The following is a 10,790-nucleotide window of genomic DNA, read 5'->3' as shown; positions in this document are numbered from 1 at the left end:
TGTTAATCGAAATGTGAAGGTTACGTGAATGTGAATCTAATGTTAATGTGAATGTGAATCTAGAATGTGAAGGTTACTCATGAAGCTTCGAGATGTGAATCTAGAATGTTAATCGTGAATGTGAATCTAGAATGTGAAGGTTACTCATGAAGCTTCGAGATGTGAATCTAGAATGTTAATCGAGAACGTGAATGTGAATCTAGAATGTGAAGGTTACTCATGAAGCTTCGAGATGTGAATCTAGAATGTTAATCGTGAATGTGAAGGTTACTCATGAAGCTTCGAGCTGTGAATCTAGAATGTTAATCGAGAATGTGAATGTGAATCTAGAACGTGAATGTGAAGGTTACTCATGAAGCTTCGAGCTGTAAGTGACGGAACTGATTCAAAGTGATTTTGAGGCGTTGCTGAATGTCGAACTCTTCCTCTAAATGTGATTTTTCTGCACATTGAAGCCAATGATGAGCTGAGGTAGAAGTACAAATAAAAACAGAACAGACATTTATTGTGCCAGAATCTACTGTACATATTCAAAAACATAATGTGTGTACCATGTCGTCCTTAGATACTGAATTACAGCAGCATGTAGTGAATCATATAAAAGGCTAAATGGAATGCTTTGTTCAGTAATACTGATTTGTACCATATAAGGAGGAGGAATGCAGTCCGGTCTCAACCCAACAGAGGTATTACATCACCGCTATATGGCAAGTACCGAGGTCTACCTCCACAGGTGACCACACAGGAAGTCATTCACTCATTGGTCAGGTGGAGTCCGTCACTGCGTCTCCCAGTGAATATAAAGAAGCTCCGTCCGTCCAATCAGACGGAACAGAGGGTGAAGCCGTTGGTGCGTGTCACGCAGTGCTTTTGGTGGGCAGCTCCGTGCTGTTGTGCCGCGTCTTGCGTGACGTGCCGTCGTCTCGCGGCCGGGCCTTCTGCAGGTTGGACATGGCGGCGGTGCGCTCGATGTCGATGAGGGCGTAGAGCTCAGTGCGGCGGGTGGGGGTGGTTGGGGGAGCGGGGAGGTGGGAGTGCGGGGCGTGTGGGGGTTGCTGCCGTCCGAGGCGCCCTTGTTCCCCACGCTGTTGTCCATCTCCACCTCGATGTAGTTGAGGGTTTTGGGCGGCTCCGCGTGGCCCGGCAGCGGCGGCCGACGGAAGTCAAAGTTGAAGACGGTGGGTCCGTCGGTGCGGCGCCGAGCCGTGTCGGGCCGGTGGGCGCTGAGCGGCGCCGTCACGTTCTCTGTGTTGACGTAGTTATGTGAGGCCTCCAGGCCGGGGGACAGAGGGTGGGAGTAAGAGTGCTGCAGCAGGCTGTGGGGGGTGGTGGTTGTAGCCGTTGAGCGACGGCGTCTTCAGCCCGCTGCAGCCGTTCTCCTCCTCCTCTGAGCTCGGCTTCCTCGCCTCCCACACCGGCGGCAGCGCCGGCAGGTTCTCGTAGTCCAGCAGCGCCGTTCGCCGCTGTGCCGAGTTGTTAACATTCTGCAGGTCGGGTGTGAGGGGGCGGGCGGTGGCGGCGAGGAGCCGTTGAGGGATTGAAGGAGGAGCCGTTAGAGAGTGCCGGCTCGGCGGGGGCCTCCACGTGGCCGTTAGTCTCTCGGGGCTCCTCGGCCTCCTTGGCCTCCTGCTGCCTCTTCTCCTTCTCCATCAGCTGCCTCTGGACCGGGGTCGGGCCCAGCACGAAGCGAACCCCTGAGGCTCCAGCAGCACCTGGGGCTCCGGCGGGGGCGGGTCTGACGGCTCGGTCCGGACCCTAGGGGGAGGCGGGGGGGTCGGAGGACACAGAGACCGGGGGAGGTGGGACTCTCCAGAGGGGTGGTGACCGTCAGAGGGCTGGGCTGGTCTTCCAGGAGCCCCGTGGTGTTCACATACGTGTGGACCTGAACGAGGAAATAACAGCATGACGACATCATTATCAGAGCAATAACTAATGTTACTAACGATACTAACGTTACTTATGTTACTAATGTTACTAATGTTAATAACGTAACTAATATTACTAATGTTTATATTATCACCGTTACTAATGCTACTAACGTTTATATTATGTTATGTTGGTCATCTCCCGCCTGGACTACTGCAACTCACTACTGGAGCCCCGGCGTCGGCCATCAGACCTCTGGAGCTCGTCCAGAAAGCTGCAGCACGTCTGGTGTTCAATGACCCAAGTTCTCTCACACAACTTCCCTTCTCCGTTCTGAATACACTTCCTGTAAGTCGCTTTGGATAAAAGCGTCTGCTAAATGACTGTAATGTAATGTAATGTTACTAATGTTTATATTATCACCGTTACTAACGTTCCTAATGTTACTAATGTTACTAATGTTAATAACTTTACTAAGGTCACTAACGTTACTAACGTTTATATTATCACCGTTACTAATGTTACTCACGTTAATAATGTTCCTAATGTTACTAACGTTACCAATGTTTATATTATCACCGTTACTAATATTATCACCGTTACTAATGCTACTAACGTTACTAACGTTTATATTATCACCGTTACTAATGCTACTAACGTTACTAACGTTTATATTATCACCGTTACTAATGCTACTAACGTTACTAACGTTTATATTATCACCATTACTAATGCTACTAACGTTACTAATGTTACTAATGTTTATATTATCACCGTTACTAATGTTACTAACGTTTATATTATCACCATTACTAATGTTACTAACGTTACTAATGTTACTAATGTTTATATTATCACCGTTACTAATGTTACTAACGTTTATATTATCACCATTACTAATGCTACTAACGTTACTAATGTTAATATTATCACCATTACTAATGTTACTAACGTTACTAATGTTACTAATGTTTATATTATCACCGTTACTAACGTTACTAACGTTTATATTATCACCATTACTAATGCTACTAACGTTACTAATGTTTATATTATCACCATTACTAATGCTACTAACGTTACTAATGTTAATATTATCACCATTACTAATGTTACTAACGTTACTAATGTTACTAATGTTTATATTATCACCGTTACTAATGTTACTAACGTTTATATTATCAACGTTACTAATGTTACTAATATTACCAACATTACTAATGTTTAACTCTTAAATAAATGTTTAACTCTTATATAAAACAGATCTCAAGGACAGCCTTTTTTAATTTACGTAACATTTAAATCAGTCACTTCCTGTCTCAAAGCAGAAAAACTAGTTCATGCATTTGTTACCTCTAGACTAGATTACTGTAACTCCTTATTATCAGGCTGCTCTAATAGGTCTCTTAAATCTTTACAGTTGATCCAGAATGCTGCAGCACGTGTTCTAACAGAAACTAAGAAAAGAGATCATATTACTCCAGTATTAGCTTCTCTGCACTGGCTCCCTGTTAAATCAAGAATAGAATTTAAAATCCTTCTCCTCACCTACAAAGCTCTAACTGGCCAGGCACCGTCTTATCTTAAGGAACTTATAGTTCCATATTACCCAACTAGAGAGCTGCGCTCCATCAATGCAGGGTTACTTGTGGTTCCTAGAGTATATAAAAGTAGGATGGGAGCCAGAGCCTTCAGTTATCAGGCTCCTCTTCTGTGGAACCAGGTTCCAGTTTCAGTCCGGGGGGCAGACACACTCACCACTAAGAGCAGGCTGAAGACCTTCCTTTCTGATAGCACTTATAGTTAGGACTGGTTCAGGTCTATAGTTAGGACTGGTTCAGGTTTATAGTTAGGACTGGTTCAGGTTTATAGTTAGGACTGGTTCAGGTCTATAGTTAGGACTGGTTCAGGTCTATAGTTAGGACTGGTTCAGGTCTATAGTTAGGACTGGTTCAGGTTTATAGTTAGGACTGGTTCAGGTCTATAGTTAGGACTGGTTCAGGTTTATAGTTAGGACTGGTTCAGGTTTATAGTTTCAGGTCTATAGTTACTGGTTCAGGTTTATAGTTAGGACTGGTTCAGGTTTATAGTTAGGAGGTCTATAGTTAGTGGTTCAGGTTTATAGTTAGGACTGGTTCAGGTCTAGGTTAGGACTGGTTCAGTTAGGGACTGGTTCAGGTTTATAGTTAGGACTGGTTCATATAGTTAGGGGTTCTGGGACTTTCAGGTCTATAGTTAGGACTGGTTCAGGTCTATAGTTAGGACTGGTTCAGGTTTATAGTTAGGACTGGTTCAGGTTTATAGTTAGGACTGGTTCAGGTTTATAGTTAGGTTTACTGGTTCAGGTTTATAGTTAGGACTGGTTCAGGTTTATAGTTAGGACTGGTTCTCTATAGTTAGGACTGGTCAGGTTTATAGTTAGGACTGGTTCAGGTTTATAGTTAGGACTGGTTCAGGTTTATAGTTAGGACTGGTTCAGGTTTATAGTTAGGACTGGTTCAGGTCTATAGTTAGGACTGGTTCAGGTTTATAGTTAGGACTGGTTCAGGTCTATAGTTAGGACTGGTTCAGGTTTATAGTTAGGTTTATAGTTAGGACTGGTTCAGGTTCTCCTTGGTCCAGCCCCTAGATATGCTGCTATAGGCCTAGACAGCCGGGGACTACCTAGGATACACTGAGCTCCTCTCTCCTCTTCTCTCCCTCCTTGTTTATGTATTAATCTCCTATTTATGCACATTACTGATTTTGCTTCTTCCCCGGAGTCCTTGTGCTTTCTCGCTAATACAAATGATCCGTGATCTAACGCGTCCCTTTTTGTGTGACCTGAGCATTATGGTTATGAAACAGGGACTTGTATAACATCAGTTATGGCCAAATCAGTTCATCCCGAATAAAAGGTTTATACTTGGCTTTGTGTATCGATACGAAATACGATACTTCGTTGTATACATTTAATGAGCATTAATGTGAGCAAGAAGAACCGTGTCTCTCACCGCTTCATCAGCCACCAGCAGAGGATGAGTGGACTCTTCTCCCACTGAGGGCAGACGGGTGCTGGCCACAGACGGGTGACGGGTGGAGGGGTGAGACGGGGCCTCACCCACAGACGGGATCCTGGTCACACCATTAGGCACCGTTGGCACCGAGTAACCCAGAGCTGATCTCACACACACACACACACACACACACACACACACACACACACACACACACACACACACACACACACACACACACACACACACACACACACACACACACACACACACACACACACACACACACACACACACATTATACTTTCAGGATGAAGTAGAAGACTTCAGGTGTTTCTTCTTTTCTACATAGTGAAGACCGAAACAAGCTTTTAACCTGCAGAGATATTTTTGGAAAGTTAAGACATTTTGGCAATCTCACTTCTTCTTGGCCTGTTAGAGATTTGTGTGTGTGTTGACCTGTGTGTGTGTGTGTGTGTGTGTGTGTGTGTGTGTACCTGCAGGTGTGTGTGTGTGTGTGTACCTGCAGGTGTGTGTGTGTGTGTGTGTGTGTGTGTGTGTGTGTGTGTGTGTGTGTGTGTGTGTGTGTACCTGCAGGTGTGTGTGCTGCCTGCTGGTTGGGCTCCAGCACCGCCTCCTCCACCACACTAATGCTGTGACTGTGCATCACCTCCTGCAGCATGTTGAAGATCTCTTCAGCTCGAGAACATTTGAAGGCAAAAATACCTGAAAAATAATAAAACACCAAACTATCTTCGTTTGTGTTCATAATGTCATAAAGATCAGGAGAGAAAAACAAACAAATACAGACACCATGATACACCTGTGTGTGTGTGTGTGTGTGTGTGTGTGTGTGTGTGTGTGTGTGTGTGTGTGTGTGTGTGTGTGTGTGTGTGTGTGTGTACATTTCTCCTTTGTGATTTTTGGCCATACTACATAAATTGAATTGAGTTGTGTTTCTGCTGTGATTATTAAATAAATAAAGTTTTATCAAAGTGTCATGTGATATGTACCTTGACCAGTCTGGCAGCGACGACCGCTCTCAAACGAGAACAGGTTCGAGTCGTAGCCATAGCGACGTAAGCACAGGTAAGGCCACCTGACGTCGTCACGGCGATGGGTGTGGAGGACGAGTTCAGCATCAGTCAACTCCATTACACCTGAGCCCAATTCGTTCCCATCGTCGTCCACGTTTATCACCTGTACAGGTCAACAACAACAACACAGTCAGAGGAAAGAACAACAACAACACAGTCAGAGGAAAGAACAACAACAACACAGTCAGAGGAAAGAACAACAACAACAACAACACAGTCAGAGGAAAGAACAACAACAACAGAGGAAAGAACAACAACAACACAGTCAGAGGAAAGAACAACAACAACACAGTCAGAGGAAAGAACAACAACAACACAGTCAGAGGAAAGAACAACAACAACAAGAGGAAAGAACAACAACACAACAACACAGTCAGAGGAAAGAACAACAACAACACAGTCAGAGGAAAGAACAACAACAACACAGTCAGAGGAAAGAACAACAACAACACAGTCAGAGGAAAGAACAACAACAACAACAACACAGTCAGAGGAAAGAACAACAACAACACAGTCAGAGGAAAGAACAACAAGTCAGACAACAACAACAACACAGTCAGAGGAAAGAACAACAACAACACAGTCAGAGGAAAGAACAACAACAACACAGTCAGAGGAAAGAACAACAACAACACAGTCAGAGGAAAGAACAACAACAAGTCAGAGGAAAGAACAACAACACAGTCAGGAAAGAACAACAACAACACAGTCAGAGGAAAGAACAACAACAACAACAGAGGAAAGAACAACAACAGTCAGAGGAAAGAACAACAACAACACAGTCAGAGGAAAGAACAACAACAACAACAACAACAACACAGTCAGAGGAAAGAACAACAACAACACAGTCAGAGGAAAGAACAACAACAACACAGTCAGAGGAAAGAACAACAACAGTCAGAGGAAAGAACAACAACAACAACAACACAGTCAGAGGAAAGAACAACAACAACACAGTCAGAGGAAAGAACAACAACAACACAGTCAGAGGAAAGAACAACAACAACACAGTCAGAGGCAGGAACAACAACAACAACAACAACAACAACAACAACAACAACAACACAGTCTCACTGCCTCATGAGACTTTACAACCACAAAATAGAGACATTCAGAGTATGTGTGGTCTGTAGATGTGGAGACAATGAGGTGGATCCTGAACTGGATCTCAGACTGGAGTGTTTGCCTTACAATGGACCAAAATGCCATTCTCACCGAAATCTCAAAATGTCAGACATTTTAGATATAAAAACCACAGCATGGATTTTCGATGGTGTTCCTCGAGGTCTAATCCATAAACATGTCTCCCCCTAAAAAAGACAAAAACGGGTCTCTATGGGTTAATATGGGAGAGATACAAACTCACCTTGAATTTACTTTGATGATTATCTGGAATTGACTCTTTCTCTGGACAGCTTAAACAGCTACCCATGGCTTCTTCAGAGCACCATCTGATGTCTGGGACACAACAAACAAACAAACAGGTGTTTAGACAAACATCGACCCTGTGGCTTTAATAAGACATTGGTCTGGAGGCGTCCTCACCTAGATCCTGCCTCCAGTAGCCCTGGTCCCATCCTCAGAGCCTGAGGGACTCTCATGCTCTGGTTTACTTGTGAACATGAACAGCAGCTCTGCAGACACAAATGAGAGGTCACAGTTCACACTATCGCTCAAAAGAGTAGCTCAATTAGCCAATCATCAGCTGGACGGATTGGTCCAGGTTATTGATGTCATTGACGCCTCAATAGGTGGATTTGTATAAAGTGCGTTAAGAGAATGGCGGGCACTCGGTCATAGCGTGTTTTATGTTTGGAGAACAAGATGCCTCTAAAACACAATGTGGAGCTCTGTGAGAAGATCCCAACGAGTTTCAGTAACATACCGAGTGACCAGATTCATCCCACCTTCTGTAAATACCTTTTGATAAGCTAATCATTTGATGAGTTATGATTGGTTTTTAATTAAACATATAACTGTACAGGTTAAACCAAAGACAGTTTATAAGAAGTGGACGTAGTAGTCATGACGTCTCTGGTTTCTGGATGTTTTAAAGCCTCCAGTTTGCCGTTTTAGCCGACGCCATGTTGTTTTTTTAATCAACTAATGAGGAAGTGACCATATATGGACTGAGGAGGAGTGACGTAGAGACGGCGTATACGTCTCTGGTGTCGACCTGTCAATCAGTGTGTAGCCCCGCCCTAAAGCATCCCCTGCTTTATGGTCTGTTTGACTCTAAATGGAGCATCATTTACTAAATGAACATCATGCTGTATTGAAGAAGACTTGAAACTAGAGATTGAGACCATAAACTCATGTTTACAATGTTTACTGAGGGAATAAATCAAGAGAGAAGTAGAGTCATTTTCTCATAGACTTCTATACATGGTAGGAGGAGAGCTAGTAACGTTAGCAGCACCGCTAACCCTAAGCTTATAATACATCATTAACACTAATAATGAAGAGATCTGTTTTAATCCATAAACATAGTCTATTATTTATTTATCATTTGAATTGTGTTCTTATGAAGAAACAAAATAAAAGTACAACATTTAGTATTTTTAAAGGTTTACTGCCTTCAGAGCGTTGAAATGATTTTGTGACACTATATATACTATATACAGTATACTCATGACACACTGTTCATACTGCATATATACTATATACAGTATACTCATGACACACTGTTCATACTGCATATATACTATATACAGTATACTCATGACACACTGTTCATACTGTCTATATACAGTATGACACACTGTTCATACTGCATATATACTATATACAGTATACTCATGACACACTGTTCATACTGCATATATACTATATACAGTATACTCATGACACACTGTTCATACTGCATATATACTATATACAGTATACTCATGACACACTGTTCATACTGCATATATTTGTGTCCCCAGTGAACTGTGTCAGTGTCCCCCCAGTTAACTGTGTCCCCAGTGTTCCCAGTTAACTGTGTCAGTGTCCCCAGTTAACTGTGTCTGTGTGTCCCCAGTGTTCCCAGTTAACTGTGTCTCCCCAGTGTTCCCAGTTAACTGTGTCTCCCCAGTGTCCCCAGTTAACTGTGTCTCCCCAGTGTTCCCAGTTAACTGTGTCTCCCCAGTGTTCCCAGTTAACTGTGTCTCCCCAGTGTTCCCAGTTAACTGTGTCTCCCCAGTGTTCCCAGTTAACTGTGTCTCCCCAGTGTCCAGTTAACTGTGTCTCCCCAGTGTCCCCAGTTAACTGTGTCTCCCCAGTGTCCCCAGTTAACTGTGTCTCCCCAGTGTCCCCAGTTAACTGTGTCTCCCCAGTGTCCCCAGTTAACTGTGTCTCCCCAGTGTCCCCAGTTAACTGTGTCTCCCCAGTGTTCCCAGTTAACTGTGTCTCCCCAGTGTCCCCAGTTAACTGTGTCTCCCCAGTGTCCCCAGTTAACTGTGTCTCCCCAGTGTCCCCAGTTAACTGTGTCTCCCCAGTGTCCCCAGTTAACTGTGTCTCCCCAGTGTCCCCAGTTAACTGTGTCTCCCCAGTGTCCCCAGTTAACTGTGTCTCCCCAGTGTCCCCAGTTAACTGTGTCTCCCCAGTGTCCCCAGTTAACTGTGTCTCCCCAGTGTCCCCAGTTAACTGTGTCTCCCCAGTGTTCCCAGTTAACTGTGTCTCCCCAGTGTCCCCAGTTAACTGTGTCTCCCCAGTGTTCCCCAGTTAACTGTGTCTCCCCAGTGTCCCCAGTTAACTGTGTCTCCCCAGTGTTCCCAGTTAACTGTGTCTCCCCAGTGTCCCCAGTTAACTGTGTCTCCCCAGTGTTCCCAGTTAACTGTGTCTCCCCAGTGTTCCCAGTTAACTGTGTCTCCCCAGTGTTCCCAGTGTTGACTGGTCTCTAACTAGCCGTTAGCTGGAGGTGTAATGCAGCTAGTTAGCTCCTAAGCTAAGCTGACCTCTCGGGAAGCTAACACAGATTCCAGCTAAATAGTTAGCTCCTGAGCTAACTGTCTCTAGCTCCTGAGCTAACTGTCTCTAGCTCCTGAGCTAACTGTCTAGCTCCTGAGCTAACTGTCTCTAGCTCCTGAGCTAACTGTCTCTAGCTCCTGAGCTAACTGTCTCTAGCTCCTGAGCTAACTGTCTCTAGCTCAGGAGCTAACTGTCTCTAGCTCCTGAGCTAACTGTCGCTAGCTCTTCACCCGGTGATCTCAGCCGTACTCACCCCGGCGGTGTGTTGGGACGCAGCCTCCAGACTCTCCGGACAGTTAGCCGACCACAGCTAGCGTTAGCCGCTAGTCACAGCTAGCGTTAGCCGCTAGTCACAGCTAGCGTTAGCCGCTAGCTCTGATCCTCCATCTTCCTCTGGAGGAACAACCAGGTCTACCGTCTGTGGCGAGGGTTCCCGCAGTGAGAGGCCGGGGCACGGAGTACATCCATGGGCAGAGCTGCGTGTGCTTGCGGGTAAACACAGCTAAGTGATGCTAGCTGCTGCTAGCTGCGCTCAACCAACTTAAACTTCCGAGAGTTCAGCAGCTCAATGTGCTGAAGAGCCGCCGCTGTGCGCATGCGCGGCCGTGCGGTTTGGGACAGCCGGGGCCTCTCCCAGAGAGACACTAGTGACGTCATCTGGAAATATGCAGAACTACTCTTTCATGAAGTACTGAAGTACTGTAGTACTGTAGTACTGAAGTACTGAAGTACTGTAGTACTGTAGTACTGTAGTACCTGAAGTACTGTAGTACTGTAGTACTGAAGTACTGAAGTACTGAAGTACTGTAGTACTGAAGTACTGTAGTACTGTAGTACTGAAGTACTGAAGTACTGTAGTACCTGAAGTACTGTAGTACTG

General features: G+C 44.8%; 1 pseudogene; it reads right to left on the bottom strand.

Moving 5' to 3' along the window:
* Positions 1-402: 402 nt before the first annotated feature.
* LOC129116781 (fibroblast growth factor receptor substrate 2-like) lies at positions 403-10,540 on the bottom strand (annotated as a pseudogene).
* Between the last annotated feature and the right edge of the window lie 250 nt (positions 10,541-10,790).

This window comes from Anoplopoma fimbria, unplaced genomic scaffold (genome assembly GCF_027596085.1).
Source record: "Anoplopoma fimbria isolate UVic2021 breed Golden Eagle Sablefish unplaced genomic scaffold, Afim_UVic_2022 Un_contig_8996_pilon_pilon, whole genome shotgun sequence".
In the NCBI taxonomy this organism is placed as follows: Eukaryota; Metazoa; Chordata; class Actinopteri; order Perciformes; family Anoplopomatidae; genus Anoplopoma; species Anoplopoma fimbria.
Note: the sequence above shows the minus strand (reverse complement) of the source record. Positions and strands in the feature narration are given on the sequence as shown.